Below are 13,861 nucleotides of genomic sequence, written 5' to 3'. Positions count from 1 at the left end.
AAACACTACATCACCGGGCTGTACATAAAGCCTTTCTGCTTGGTAGGACTTTATTGAGATTGTACTCTGCCAGAATAGCCTTTCCTGGTATAACCTTGAGAACCTAGGCTCAGTCCTCAGAAGGACTTTATTAGAAGTATGTGTATGTGTCTTTAATTATTTTTCCTTTCTTCTTACAGGTTCTTTTAAGCAGCTCTGACATCTTACCTCTTGACTGCTAGAAAATCTTCCATATGATCCCAAAGAGTGGGATTGAAGATATCCTCTCCGTTGAGAAGCCAAGCAGTGTGCAGTAATAGAGGCTGTAGAAATCTTCTGACAACCCCTCTGGGTGGGGACGTCTAAGCCTGATGAGGGCCCTTTCATGCCAGAGAAAGGTTTTGAGGGGTGGATCTGTTTTTAACTTTTTTGATATTATACAGCACCAGAGAGTCATCTAGCCTCTTTTGAAAAGGAACATCTAACCCTGCCTAGAGCAGAATTCATCCCCATTCCCACTCACACTTCCCATTCCCTGCCCATTTGCTTTCCCTTTGGGTAATTGAGGCTGAAGAGTTGTGAGTGTTTCTGTCATTCTTAAGATAACTGCCCCATGCATGAATGGTTCTTGAGTCTTGTACCCATGGCATGATGAGAATAGGTGATGTATCTTTTGTGTGTTGCCTGTGAGTGCTAGTTTAGCTTCTGATGTTCATAGCTCAGCAGTGGCTTTGTGTTTCACAGTGGAAAGAATCTGTCATTTCAATCCACATTCATAGTTCCCTGTAACAGTGGCTAGAATACTAAATAACTCCATATTTAGTGATGTAGAAACTTAGGTCTCTAGCACTGAGTCATTTTCTGGGGATTCTCTAGGGGTAGTGCTCTGGACAAATGAGTGACTGCTTATCTCCCCTGCCTCTCCTGTTCTTTCTCACTCTTAGCCTCAGGCAGAGATGCCTGCCTGCTGTTTTTCTTAGTCCTACACACTTCCAGGGTCCCAGGTGTGGGATAGGTTTTTGTGTTTTATTTAATTAATTACATAAAATAGAAAGGAAAAATGGGAGGGGAAAAAATCTTACCTGTATTTTTTGCATTTTTCTCTAGTGGTGGTTTCAGTTGGATTCATTTCCTTCCTGTTTAAAGTGCCATCTCTAACAAGAAAATTGTTGTGGCTGTTAACCCACGATCTGTCATGAGAATGATTCTTTTCCATTGAATTTCTTCAGGTCTTCCTTGCCTTTCTACCTTGCTCTTCCTTTTCCCCCACACTCCCACTGCAATATTTGATATTTGGCAGCTCAACTTGAATTTTCACTTTCCACCCTCCTTCCTTTTCTCTTAGGCTTCCCCTTGAGTTCTATGTACCTCACAATTAAAGTAGTGGCTGCCTGAAAAGTTACCACTCTGCATGAATAATTGAGCCCCTTTGCTCTGTTCTCAGTGGCCCTAGGGACCATTAGGGAAGTCTCTAGCACTTAAGGATGAAACCTAGGCAGAGGAAGCAATCACTCCAGTGCCCTCAATGTATTGTGCATTTCATGTCCATAAACATAAATCTTGATGTTGAACTACTTGCCTCTCAAAGTATCCAGTCCCTGGGGTCCAAGCAGGTTAATGTAACATTCTTCCCTGTACCCCACAACTCTGAAAGTGTTGGGAGAACAGAAAGGTTGCAGAGTAGTCTATACTCCTGGATCAGAAAGGCCTGATACCACAACATAGGCTGGGGTGAGAAGCTTCTCTTATCTTGGCTGGCTTGTACAAGAGAGAGGGAGCTCTTTCTCATCAACCTCCCAGATCAGGCTCTCCAGAAGCTTTTTGTGCCCCAAAAATGTTTTTTTGGAGTCTGTGAGTAAATACCCTTACTGTTCCCAGTTATCTATCTGGTGGTTTAGCATTGCAGGAGAAGGGGAAGAAGAGAGCTGGTCCAATTGGAAAGAGATTGGAGTCATCATTCTGATGCAGATGAAATTACAGAATAGCCTGGGCCTTCTGATAACTCCCTTATCCCCATGTTTGCTTTAGAGATTGCAGCTGGCAAAATAGGATTTCCCACCAGCAGAAAGAGTCCTCCCCATTTATGCATACTCACCATACCAGGTCTGGCTATTATGCTTATTTGTATTTGAGCTATGGAAAGGTTCTGTACCCCCCCTCCAAGATTTTATGACCACAAGGACCTTGAATTTTCTCAATCAGCCCATTTCCACTCTGCATCTGGGTCAGGCTTTTTTTCTTGAGGGCTTCCTCTATGTTGACTCATGTCTCCTGACCGACCACACATTTAATCCCTCTTGTTTGGCCATATCAGAAATTTTGTTTACGAATATTGATTCTTAATCTTTTTAATGTTGTAGACTCCATTGGAATTGTGAAGAAGCCTATGGATCCCTTCTCAGAATCGTGTTTTTAAATGCACAAAATAAAATACATAAGATTAAGGGAAATTGATCACATTGAAGTATGGTTATAAAAAGTTTAAGAAACAAGTTCATGGACTCCAGGTCAATAAACTTAGCTGTAAAGAGAAGAGCAAGGAGCAGCCAGGGAGAATACCAGAAAAAACCAAGAATCCAAAGCAATATAGGTACCTTTAGTGTAATAGGTGACCAAAAAAACCTCCAAGGGCCTTGGGCATCTTGCATCTGAAAAGGTTAAATTTTAGGGGACTGCAGTTGGATTTGTCTGTGAGAATTATCCACCCCATTGCCTTTGGTCTCTTCATAATGCGTCTCCATTTGCCAATTCAGGCAGTTTTGAATCCCAGGGCTGACAAATCTAGGTCTCTGGGTCTTTTCAATCACCCTGCAGGGCTAACCTAATTGGATTTCAGCCAACTGCCAGGCAGATCGGCACTCAAGAGCCTGAGGAGAGACAAGTTACATGGAGCTTCCTAAGATATAATTTGCTGGTGCCTACTATATGTAAAGTGTTCTGTGTCCTTACAAATGGGCTCTGCTCTTGTTAGCTGCAGTAGCACATTCCCTTATCGATTGCCCATCAGCAAACTGCACTGCTAATGAAATACTCAACACTATGCAGGAGGCAGAAATGAGGGGGGAGACAATAGGATGTGTGAACAATTTTAAGTATTACTTTCTAACCAGAGCTAGGTCCATAGGGCGATCTCCAGCCAGTCCCCAGTAATTGCCAGACTTCCTAGGTTTGAGAAGAGGGAGGAGCTTCCCCAGGATGCAGCTACACACAATAAATGAGGCAGGAAGTAATTTTTCCCTAAAGCCAAGAAGTGGAGCACAGATGGGAACTAGGTGGACTCCCTCTGGGCAGGGAAGGAGCCTATTTCCCAACTTCATGGGCATTCTAGCTTCACTACAATCTGATTCTCCTGCTGAGCTGGAACTGGGAGCTTGTTTGCCAGCTGTTGACCAACTGCTGTAGCAGAATTTGTGTCCAAAGACAAATGAAGTTAGGAATGATTTGGGGCTCCCTTACCTTCTAGGGGGCTGCCAGGGAAACGTGAGTTCAAATCCTGCTTCTGATATATGCTGACTTGGTGACTTTTAGCAAGTTACTTAAATTCACTGCTCCAGGCAACTCTCTTAAGATTCCCAAGTTATAGAAGTGTTGACCTGCACTATAAGAGAGAATTTCCTTACCTGAGAATTGCCTTAGGGGGTAGCTAGGTGGCACAGTGGATAGAGCACCAGCCGTGAATTCAGGAGGATCCGAATTCAAATCTGATCTCAGACACTTAACATTTCCTAGCTGTGTGACCCTGGGCAAGTCACTTAACCCCAGCCTCAAAAAAAACAAACAAACCTGAGAATTGCCTTTATTCACAGAAATCAGATCCACTTCTAATTATTATATATGTATTTCCATGTACTAATACTTATGCATGTTGTAAAACTTCTGCAAAAAAGTAGACATTTTAAAAGGATGAGATGCAGAAATAGCTGAAATAGGGAGCCATTGGAATTTGAAGAAAGAAGTGACAGTTTTAACCCCAGCTTTAGGAAAATCATTGGTAGCTGTGGAACGGACTGAAAAAGGAAAAATTTAAGCAGGAAAATGAATTAGGAAACTATTGCAAGTAAGAGGTGGGAGGATGGGGTGGTGCTGAACTGGAGTGGAGATGGGGGAATGAGAGGAGAAAGCCTGTGAAGAAGATGGAGATTGATCAGTTGTTGGTATACATAGGAGAGGGAAAGTGAAGTTGAAGATAGCATCTAGGTTTTAGCCTGGGATACTGGAAAGTGATCCCCTACTGAAGTAAGAGATTCGGAAGAGGGGTGCTTTTGGAGCAAAATGATACAATGAAATCTGTGATGCAGCCTGCTTTGTAGTATGTAAAACTACATTCTGTCCCATTGAAAAGGAAGGGGCTGGGGAAGAGAGTCTTGAGAAAGCCTAGCAGTGGAGAGTGCAGCCGTGAAATAATCAAAGAGACAGGGTCCTCAGGGAATGGGGGTGGGGAAGTTTTCCTTTGCATACTTGGGGCTCAGCACTCCCATAAAATCTTATTTTAAATTTCATGGACAATTACAAGTATTCAAAACCGTAAAAGGGCAAATGAAATTTTCAACACTTCCAAATGTTTGCAAATGGGAAGATAATAACAAATGTCCTATTTGTTTCCATGTTTTCCACTGATTGTCTTAATTTTACAGAGCCACGATGTCTAGGTTTTTGTTCTGCTTTCTTCATTCTGCCATCATTTCTTCATCATGTCATCATGTGTCTTCTCATTTCTACTAATTTATCCAGACACGTGGGGACCTTCTAGTACAGCAATTCCTTTCACAGATGCAGATCAACTCACTAACAATTTAGAATCATAAGCTCATTAGACCTAGGCACTATGTATGGTACATGAAAAGTGAACTAGATTTGAACTCAAGGAATCTGGGTTCAATATCTAGCTCTAATGCCACCTGCCCAGTTTTAAGCAAGACATTTAATCTCTGGGTTTCATGACTAGATAACTTCTGAGGTTTCTTTCACATAAAGATGTGATCCTATGACTTTAGGGTGTTAAATCCTGAACTATACAAAACACATTCCTCAACAATCTTGCTGGTTATGTAGTACTTATCATATCCATAAACTTTGAGAGCTAGAAGCCATGATAGAAGTTATTTTCCATGCATACCCTCTTCTCAGCACTCCAACGTTGGAAGGTGGGCTGTATATATTAGCCTCCTGTTGAAAATATTCTGTTTGAGTCCTAACTATAGCTACAAAGCCTAACCCATGCACTTAACTCTTAATAGTTAGCCAATAGACACAATTAGCTCAAAATAGTCATTTTACTAAGATAATATCTTAATAATAGTAAACATTTCTGCCATTAACCTGAAGCAAGCTTTCCCACAGCAACTTCAATGATAGTGGAATGAGAAGGTACATACAAAGGACATTAATAGAAAAATACATATAGCTGTTGCAAATCATGTTTCAGATCCTTAGGAAGAGGATATATACTTTCTCTTCCAGAGTGGGACATCTGTGCTGGGCAAGTCATCCTTTGGGTCTGTTCCTTGTTGCAGTGTCTCCTAATGATTATATAGCTTAAAGAAATCATCCTACCAAACCTTTTCAAGAGTTGGTTTCTTCCAGTCAGCTCATTTCTCTCCAGCCAGAGCTCACATTTCTGTTTCTGCCTATATTCAACATCCTTACCAAGTTTCCCCAGCAAATCTCTCTTGCTGGGGAGTATGGTCAGACCTTTGGTCAGCTAATGGGTAGATTCCTTCATTCCATCAAATTTGACTGAAAAACATTTTTATACACAGAGACAATTGTAAAAACACTTTGCATTTCATTTAAAACCCAGGTTGCTTATTGTCTTTATTATGCTCTGCTCCTGTGATTTCATCAATTGAGTTGGAGAGAGAAATCATTTTATCTAGAGTGCTCTGATCTGTTTCCCTCCACCCTCATGAAAATCAAGTTTACAATGTACCAGGCACTGAATGAATGCTGAGAATAGAAAGAAAAAGCAAAAACAGCCCCCCTGACTTCAAGGACCTTATTCCAAACTACATACAGATAAGTGGGAGGCCCATAGATATCAAATAGTTTTTCTAAAGTCATATACATAGTAAAGTGGCAGGGCTATTTTTTATAGACGAGAAACTTTTTATAGACTTTACAAATGAGAAACTTGTAGATTTGATTTTTAAAGAGATCCTGAACCATTTGGCAGCAAGTTTCTTGAGTCAAGTAAACCTGACCAGGATAGATGATTCAAAAATAAACTCATTTTTTTGTTTATTGATGTAAATAAAATAAACAACAAGAATAAGAAAGTGGCTTATTGGAAGGAAAATCTTTATATTAACTCATATGGAGGTGTGATATCCATTATATAGAGAGAATTATCTCAAATATATATGATCAAAAGCCACAGCAGTGTGGACAGAGGGCATTCAAACACTAGGCTAATATTCCCATCCATCTCCTCACTTCATAATGCCTTAATATCATCCTCCAATCTCTTCAGTTTAATCTAAGAAAAAGTAATCCTTTCCTCTCTAGCACCCTCTGTGTGAAGCTATGATCCCTTTCCTTCCTATGTTCAGCAGATTATCCTCTTTTTCCCAATCTTCAGTCTTTATAAAACTCCTGGATTCTTCCTTGCTGCCTACAAACATATATCCAAGTGTTTCCCATTTTTAACTCTCATTAGCTCTACCATTTCCTGAAGCTATTCTCCATCTTGACTTCATTTCTCAGCCAAGCTTCCTGAAGAAACTGTTTATACTCATTGCCCCTACTTCTTTTACTTCTCACTTTATCACACAACTGAAACTGCTGCCTTTAAAATTAAGTGTACCAAAATTACTAATCTCTTAATTGCCTCTGCCTTTAATTTTCTTGGCCTTTGTGGCATATGATCCTATATACCATTCTACATAGCCTCTTTTCTCTAGAAACTAAAAAAAGAGAGATTGTACCCAGACCAGATATACTGTTCCAGATTATATATCAAGAGCAGAGCACAGAAGGACTTCTCACCTCCTTTATTCTGGACAGTGTGTTCCTGTTAGTGTAGCTTTTAACTTAATCATGTTAACTTTTGGGGGCTGCAATGTCATACTGTTGCTTAAACTTTTGTAGACCATTAAAATTGCCAGATCTTTCTTTCACAGAAACTATTATCTATCCAGAAACTATTCCATCTCCCACCTCTTGCACTCCACACACCCTTTTATTTCCAACTTCCTATAGATCCATTATTAAAAAAAATTTTTTAAAAATTAGCAAACTTATTTAGGGCTTGCAAGATTTTTACAAATATCTCATTTTATCTCACAATAATCCTAGGAGGTAAGTGTTATTTTTATCCCTATTTTATACTTGAGGAAATTGAGGCAGACAGATTTAAGTGACTTTCTAAAGGTCACACAAATCTGAAGCAGGATTTGAGGCTTTCTGACTATAAATTTAATTTTCTGTCCACTGCACAAACTCCTGAAAACACAACACGATTTCTCAAATCTGACCCAAAACAGGCACTTATGCACTCTACATCTGCCCTAGCTGCCTCTGCCACATCTCTTCCTTTTTCTCAGGCAGGAGATGCCTGACTTCAAACTTCTGGATCTTGTTACCTACTAGCTCCCAGATCAACTTTCTTATTTTTTCTAAGAATTCAGGATCTGAATTATGGTCTCTGTCCCTTTCAAATGCTGCCTTGCCATGTGTCAACATTTCCTCAAACATCTTCGTCTCCCTGGATCTTAACTTACTCAACTCTTATGACCTATTTTTCCCCCTTTACCCCAGCTAAATACAATGAATGGTCACAACCCTTGATTTTGCCATCACCCATTCCTCTATCTGATCATAGCATCCTATCATTCCATTTCTTCCCGTTCCTCTCTCTAAACTTATTCTTTGTCCAGAATTTTCAATCTTGCTACTCCTCAGTACTTTCCCAGATCATCATCTCTTTTTGGCTTTATTTTCCTGTTAACTAGTTCAATTCAATATTATCCTTTGCTTTTGAATCCCTTGTTCCCTTGTGTTTGAAACTCCAATTCAGGATTTCTCTCACCATCTTTTACTTTCTATGCAAGTACTAATGAACAGAGCTGGAAAAAAGTCACTCCTTTGTGCTGATTGGGCCCTCACTTTTTCAGGCACTCCAGTCCTGCATCACAAATTATCTGTTGGACCCATTGGACATTTCAAACTGGTATTTACAATTCTACATGTACATAAATGTACGTGACAGAACTCATCTTTCTCCCCCAATCTAATTCTTTCCCTCTATTTCTCTTGAAAGCATCACCATCCTTCTAAAACCTAAGTTCAGAACTTAAATGTCATCCTCATTAGCACCTCATATATCCAATCAGCCCCAGTCTTGACATGTTTCTACATCTCTCCATTCACACAACCAACCAGCCTAATTCAGGTCTTCATCATTCTTATCTGACATTGCAAAGATCTCCCCATTGGTCTCCTCACCTCAGTCTTTCCTTTCTCTAATTCATCCTCTATGCAGATGCATAAGTGATTTTTCAAAGCACAGATCTGGCCATGACAATTCCCCACTCAGGAAATTCTAATGGCTTCCAATTACCTCTAGGATCAGATATAAAAAGTCCTACATTTGGCATTTAAAGCCCTTTGCAACCCAACCATATCATACCTTTCCACCTTTATTATACTTTGCTTCCCTTTCCATATACTGGTCTCTCTTCTTCATACATAGCCTTTCATTCCCATCTCTGTATCTTTGTACTCAGTGCCATATGTTAATGTTCCCTCAAACACCTGGAATCTCTTCCTTATTTCAACCCCTTGGAATCCTTGTTTTCCTTTAAGGTTAGGATCAAGAACTACCCACATAGCCTTTCCTGATCCCTTGTAGCAGCCTTTTCCCCCGTCTCTCCTCAAAAAATATACTTAGGGAGGAAGGGAAGGGAGTAAGCATTTATATAACACCAATTATGTGCCAGGAACTGAACTAAGGGATTTAGAAGAATCTTATTTGATAGTCAGTCACAAAATCCTTTGAGATGGATGCTATTATTAACCCCATTTTACAATTGGGGAAACTGAAGCAAACAGGTTAACTGACTTGTCCAGGTGACTCAAGTGTCCCAAACTGGATTTGAACTTGGGTTTTCTTGACTCCAAGCCTAGCACTCTACTTACTGGGCCATTTAGCTGCCCTCTACCATTATTGAAACATGGACTAAGACATCATTTACTCTATTCCCTTCTGATTCTTATGTTTATCTGGCTAGCTGGCTTTGCTCCTGAAAAATGCACCTTTGCCTCCACCAACTTCTGGCATTCAATGCCCTTTCACATATGGCTCCAACCCATCTTTTCAGTTGTCTCTGAGTATTGTTGCTAAACATTAGAAAAAACAGTTGTGTAGGATTTCAGATTGACTTCAGGTGAGGGAGTGGTCAGGCCCCTTTCCTCTGGAGGAGTTGGGAAGGAATGTAGTACAGGAGAGATACACCATATTAATAGGCCCCAAATACAGGGTAGTGAGAGATCCCGAGGTGAGACAGGTGGTTGCCTTGTGGGGGGAAGACCCAGTCTCTTCCTATGTCAATGTCATCGGGCAAAATTCTCTTTGTCCCAAGCTTTTTCATCTCAAGTACCCTAAATTCCAGCCAAACTAGACAACTCTCCATTCCTGGTGATGAGGGTTGGGGGTCCCTTTAACCCATGACTGACCTTGATTCACAAATCCTGGTCAAAGGCACCCTTTGAATATCTGAGCCCAGCCCCCACCATCATCAGCTCAGCTTCCCCCAGCCTCATCTGATCTGGGCTAACTGAAAAGCCCGCCAAGAACTTGGGGGGGTTACCGCCCATCATCTTCTAGGTATAAAAAGGGCCAAGCTGGAGCCCTCTTTGCAGGAGCCCTCCCAGCCAACACATGGTATCCTTCCAGCCATGTAAGGGGTTCCTGCCAGCCATGTAAGGGTTCCTGCCAGCCCAGCGGTCACCTTCGGCCCTGGCGTCTTTCTAACTGACCTTTACTTCCAAATTCCTACAATAACCTTTTATTTATCAATCTAGGTTTTTGGGCCTGTAAATTCATTTTACAATGGACACTGCGCCTCATGGGATTATCTATGCTCCAAGAAATGGGGTTCCTCCTTTCCTTTCCCTCATTAGTTGGTGGCCCATATGGGGACCCCTAAAACTGTTACCTCAAAAACTAACCTTAACCTTTTCACGTCTCAGAACCCATTTTCATCCTTAGCAGTTTTGAGCAGCTTCCGGGAAGAATATCTGTGTTTCAACCCTCATCACTGGGATGGGCTCCTTTGATTCCCAAATTCCTCACCTTTGTTTATGCTCTTCCTTCCACCTACAATTTTTTCCATCTTTTTCCCCTGACAAAATCCCACCCTACCTCCTTTAGGCCCATCTCAAAGGCCACCTCCTTTGTGAAAACACTTCTTAGTTCCCTTGGTCAGAAGTGTTCTCATTCACATTTTGTGTTTCTTGTGGAATTTATACTTTTATCTAGGGTTAGAGATGTATTTGTCTTACTCTATTTCCTAGAACACAGAGCAAGAGAGAAAACTGGAGGCAGCCAATGTCACAAGTATTACTGTAGGGCTGTGTGTGTGTGTGTGTGTGTGAGTGGGTTCCTGTAATCCCTTAGTGCTAGGTGCCCTGGCTAGCCACTCCCTCATTACCCCCATTACCATAGCCATCCTCTTCCATCAAGGTCACCTTCCCTACACTGTAGCCTGCCTGGCACAAGCACTGCCACCATGTGGGGATCCTCTACAAAGGCAGCGCACAATTGTCACTCAACTTCAGCCCTCTCCAGGTTCTATTTAGAGCCAGAGGGGCACAATGCACTTTGAACCTGAGTTCAAATCCTAGCTCTGAGACTTATTAGCTGTGTGACCTTGAACAAACCACTCAATGGCTCCAAATTTCTGAGGGTGGTTGTGAGATTAAAATGAATGAAAAAGCTTCTATTACTAAAGTGTTTACTATATGCTGATAAGCGGGAATAACAGAAAAAAAAAGGTAGTCTGTACTTACCAGGTGCTTATACTCTGGAATATAATATACAGAGGATATTTCAGCTGAAAGTCAAATGGAAAAGCTCTGTTTTACTTAGTGCAATGGAAAAGCAGATGGTAATACATCTATCTTCCATTAATTTCCATTAATAAATCCTTATTGGGTTCTAATGTTGAATCATTTGACAATGTCAAGGACTTGAATGATGAGAACTTTCTTTTTCAGTTCTTCAGTAACTGTGGCTACTGAGGAGCCAAGAGTTAAAATTCGGGCAAAGAAAATTGCCAGATCAAATGACTGAAGAATTTTGTCCCTGGATGGATGAAGGGGCTAGGCTGGAATGAGGATGTAAAGGGATGTGTCTGTGTGACTGTGTGTGGCTATTTCCAGGGCTCTTAGAAATGCCTCTTTGCCAGTTGCAATTGGTGAGAGTTGATGACAGTACTGGTAGAAATGAGGTGCACCTTTTACAAAAGGGCTGCTCCCTTTGATGATGGTTACAAGGACTAGCTAAAGCCATCTGGGAAGCATTGCTGTTCCTTGGGATCTTGGGCTCAGGGTTCTGGGTTATTTCTATTTTAATTTGAAGGGAGATAGTCATTTCCTTTATTTTTTTTTTAAGTTCAATTTGCATTATTAGCATTACATTAACTCTTAAAAGGAAAACTCTTTTCCTTTGCATTATGTCCTCTGGGACCCTTTTCTATTGTTAACAAACTCCCTTTACATTCCTCTCATGAAATCCAGCTTTCTCTTGAAGATATCAACATCTCTTGACACCCTTTCCAAAGTTCCTTCTTTCTCACTTCCTGGCACACAAGGCTAGAAATTGGACTTGGTTCTCCTTGCTTTTCATTGTCACTTTCAAAACTTTTCTCTGTCATTATCTTTCAGCAAGCACTTCTTTTAAGGCTTGTCCTGTCATTCTGGATTCTTGTTGGGCCTATGAGCTTACTTTCCTTCCTCCCCAGCAAGTTCAATATCAATATCAAAATAGTACCTGGTACATTGTCTTATAATTAGTAAAGACTCAGTGTTTGTTGAAACAATAAGGGTTTGTTTACCTCCTTAACCATAACCTAGTGAGGCAGTTGGTAGCAAAGCAGAATATCTATTAGTATGAATAAGGAAACAGAGACTGTGAAGTGATAGTCACAAAGCTGCTGGAAATATTAGAAAGAGACTTTCTAAACCAAGATTTCTGAATCGATGTCCAGATTCTTTTCGTTACCCTTGTCTGACCTTAAGGGATCAGTAGATCACCCACATAGATCATTATGACCAAACTACCCATAGCCTCTCTCCTTTATCTTCCTTTGACCTGTCATTAGACATGTTGTTACCCTTTCTAGTTTATTTTGCTTTTTTGTTTTCTGTTCTTCCAGATCAGCTCCTTTACTTTCTTATCTTCTGGTCTTTACGGTCTGTGTGAACACAGCAGATGGTCTACATCTGGTTATTGTTTGAAACAATGTTTAAAACAAAGCACAGGCTCTCTGAAAATGCATGACATGCTTTTAAGTCTAATCTGCATTATTAACATTTTTCTCATCCTTTTTTCAAATTTAGACAATCAACAGTACAATAAATCATTCCCTGATTTGTACTATTTGCCAATTTCCAAGGTGCAAATGTTGAAAATTTCACACAGAAAATTTAACAATCGGCCCTTCCTGGTTCCATCTGGCTCCAGCTAGTCCTGATTTACAGCCTCCACTCCCACTCTCTTTGCTGTGAGCTGGCACTTCCTTACTATCACCTTTAGATTACCTTTGGACAGCCTTTTCAAGGCAAGTGGTGAGGACAGTCACCGTTCCTGAGATAGTGTTTGCCCTTTAGAACCGAGTTGACTTGAACCAGGTGGCCAGCAGGGGGAGTTCCATCCTTACAGTGTCAGCCACCTGGCTGGAAGGCAAAGGTAAATACTCAGATTGGACTTAACTCCACATTTGGCCTCTATTATCTGTTTACTGTCTTTGTTGCCTTCTTACAGACCTACTCTTCCTTGTCTCTGGATCCCTTACATTTCTGGTAGACTCCAGGTGGTTGGGATTTCTTTTTGGAGAAAGGGAATGGCCCAGGTGACATCCCAAGGCTCTTGCTAATTTCTTTGCCCAGTTTTTGCCTTTCAGCCTCCACACTCATCCACTGGTGATAATAACAGCTCATATTTACAAAAAAGCTTTATGGTTTTCAGAGTATCTTACATATGTCATGGGGCTCTGGAACATGTGCAGACCCCATTAGCTTGCTTGGCTGATGTAACTTCCATGCAGAGGATGCTAGAGACATTTCTTCTGGGAAAATTATGATGAAGTGTAAAAAAACCTGTGGAACATGTGTAGATATTCTGCAACTGTTTTTGGCTGGGAATAGGAAGGCTTTTTGGCTATCTACAGAGGCATTCAAAAGGTCTGTCAATTTTGACTCCTTCCTCTTCCTTGATTCATGTCCTTTGGCTTGGAAGGAGGCAAATTGGAAATGTCAATAACTCATTCATGATCTCTGATGAAGGAAATAAAGTCTTTAACCTTCGGAATTTTTTAAGATGAGGAGAGAAAGGCTCAGGAATCCAGGAGTCCGAGCTGAGTTCTGTGGCTTCAGTGCCAAGGTAAAATAATCTTTGGGATCCCAAATTAGTGGAAGCTGAAATGAGAAGTCATATCACATCTGGACATTAACTTGGTGGGACCAGTACTATTTTGTATTTGAGACAAATTATGAACGTTTTCCTTGTCAGAGAATAAAGTAGTATTTGAGATAGTATGCATTCCAAGGAATTGGGAGAAGGGAATGTTTAAATGATTGTTCTTGTATCTTTGAAGCACATGTATCTTTTAAAAAGCAATTGATATTAAATGATTAAATGAAATTGAGGTGCTAGTCACTGTCC

The 13,861-nt window shown here is 40.7% G+C and overlaps 1 protein-coding gene across 2 annotated transcripts in view; it reads left to right on the top strand.

Annotated features, from left to right (window-relative positions):
* FAAP100 (FA core complex associated protein 100) overlaps window positions 1–13,569 on the top strand; it is a 43,278-nt gene extending 29,709 nt beyond the window's left edge. For both annotated transcript variants that reach the window (XM_074265110.1, XM_074265111.1), the window contains exon 10: window positions 180–13,569. The gene's annotated coding sequence lies outside the window, so the exon portion shown is untranslated. The remainder of the gene's footprint in view (window positions 1–179) is intronic.
* The last annotated feature ends 292 nt before the right edge of the window (window positions 13,570–13,861 follow it).

The sequence above is a fragment of the Sminthopsis crassicaudata genome, chromosome 4 (genome assembly GCF_048593235.1).
Source record: "Sminthopsis crassicaudata isolate SCR6 chromosome 4, ASM4859323v1, whole genome shotgun sequence".
NCBI lineage: Eukaryota > Metazoa > Chordata > Mammalia > Dasyuromorphia > Dasyuridae > Sminthopsis > Sminthopsis crassicaudata.
The sequence above is the reverse complement of the archived record's forward strand: the minus strand, read 5'-3'. Positions and strand labels throughout refer to the sequence as shown.